Source organism: Convolutriloba macropyga, chromosome 1, assembly GCF_964194025.1.
Source record: "Convolutriloba macropyga chromosome 1, txConMacr16.3, whole genome shotgun sequence".
Classification (NCBI taxonomy): Eukaryota; Metazoa; Xenacoelomorpha; order Acoela; family Convolutidae; genus Convolutriloba; species Convolutriloba macropyga.
In genome coordinates this window covers 27,245,854-27,248,097 of record NC_134468.1, presented here as the reverse complement: position 1 = coordinate 27,248,097, position 2,244 = coordinate 27,245,854, and the positions used below count along the sequence as shown (strand labels likewise).

The following is a 2,244-nucleotide window of genomic DNA, read 5'->3' as shown; positions in this document are numbered from 1 at the left end:
CTACTACTACTACTACTACTACTACTACTACTACTACTACTACTACTACTTACTACTACTACTACTACTACTACTACTACTACTACTACTACTACTACTACTACTACTACTACTACTACTACTACTACTACTACTACTACTACTACTACTACTACTACTACTACTACTACTACTACTACTACTACTACTACTACTACTACTACTACTACTACTACTACTACTACTACTACTACTACTACTACTACTACTACTACTACTACTACTACTACTACTACTACTACTACTACTACTACTACTACTACTACTACTACTACTACTACTACTACTACTACTACTACTACTACTACTACTACTACTACTACTACTACTACTACTACTACTACTACTACTACTACTACTACTACTACTACTACTACTACTACTACTACTACTACTACTACTACTACTACTACTACTACTACTACTACTACTACTACTACTACTACTACTACTACTACTACTACTACTACTACTACTACTACTACTACTACTACTACTACTACTACTACTACTACTACTAAATGCACAATAAACTAGCTATTCTGAATATCCAGCCTAATTGTTGTGATAAACTTATTAAATAGTCTCCAAGTGCACCCGGGAGGCTATTTAATTCTGTTTCAGCTCTTGATGTTTGTTATGTACTGTGGTATCAGAGGCCGGACTTTGTTTCGGTAGCCCCAGTTACCGGGGATTTCAGATTCCGGCGGAAAAATTTACACGAGAATTATCTACGATTCCATATTTGGTATCAAGCATTAGGCGAGAGTTCTCCGCATCTGCATGATTGTTTCCCTACATTTTTGGCTATCCTAAATGTTTTTCTTAGTTGATGTGAGTGTTCTCCACATGTTTGACTAATTAGGCCCCTAGCGGCCACTTCCCTAGTCCCCCTTTTATCCCAAGTTACAATGGTGCCCCCACCACCTCCCAAACCTCTCTGCAATATTTGTTAAATCACTCACGTTCACATTTTAAAATACCGAAAGTCTGCAAAACCAGAAGTAAAAATGCCAGAAGTCAAAATGCCAGAAGTCGCTTCTTAGCCAGAAGTCGAATTCCGTTGACTTTCGTCATTTTAAAACGTGCGCGTGAGGAGAAAGTTGAGTTCCCTGATTTTTGGCCTGAAAACCTTACGGTGTCAAGATTTTACTTGAATAAGCCGCCCGTGATTGGCTAGAAAAGTGCATCAAAATTGGCTACTAGCCAGTCCTCCAATAAAACAAAGCTCGACAAAGATCTACAGATCTAAACATTTATCTACATAATTCACCTCTGTCAGGACAACGAAAGATGAAAATGCCCTCTTGGAAGTAAATGAAATTAGTTAGGGAGTACTTATAGAATCGTGGATTAAAAACAACTCAGAGGACGATTTTATTCTAAAGTAGTTTTCCCCCGGGGTTTCTTTCCTATAATGCACCAAGGGTTAATAAAAGAGGAGGTCGAAATTGCCTCTTTTACTGATAAGTTATCCATTTAGAAAAGTTTACCCCTGAAATTTTTGAATTCTGCTATGCCTCTTCAACAGTTGGGGCTACCAGTTATTTAGTAATCGCTGTTAATCAACCACCTGATTAAATGTTAAATCGATCAATGATCACTTTACTATTCTTTTTCAAGAGAAAAGACGGCAATTCGACAAGTTTGTTCTGCTGGGTGATTTTAACTTTTCACTGAAAGTAAAGAATACTGCATCGAAAATGTGGAACTCAATTTTGAAGAAATCGGCCTGACTCAGCACGTCTACGAGGAAAAGCATAGAAGTGGAGGGATTCTTGTCCATGTTAAAGCGTCAAACAATTTTTCAAAGAATTTTAAATCGAGTTCCTTTATTAGTTCTTCGAACCATTCGTTTACTTGCTTCTCGCTCAGCAGTGTAAAAAACGCAAGTATCAACACCTTTCGATGTAAACAAATTGGAAGCAGTTTGACTCTGAAAATTTTATTAAATTATTGTGCTTAAAATTTGACGTTGACTCAATTATTGATGAAGTATGGGATATGTATCTAAGGTTTGAGGAGAATATTTTGGATTCCGTTAACCACTCAAAATAAAAACGTTATAAACGTCAAAGCCCATTTTTTGACAACGAGCTTTTGAGTTTGAAATGAAAGAAAAAAAGCAGAGCGTAAATACAGAAAGTTGAAACCATCTGTACTAAAATCTGATTATGAAAATGTTACCCATATGTATTTTGAAAA

General features: G+C 36.4%; 1 protein-coding gene across 1 annotated transcript in view; it reads left to right on the top strand.

Annotated features, from left to right (window-relative positions):
• The first annotated feature begins 599 nt into the window (after positions 1-599).
• The window catches only part of LOC142337431 (ATP synthase subunit beta, mitochondrial-like), a 63,405-nt gene continuing 61,760 nt past the window's right edge, over positions 600-2,244 (top strand). The window contains exon 1 of the mRNA XM_075386651.1: positions 600-623. The gene's annotated coding sequence lies outside the window, so the exon portion shown is untranslated. The remainder of the gene's footprint in view (positions 624-2,244) is intronic.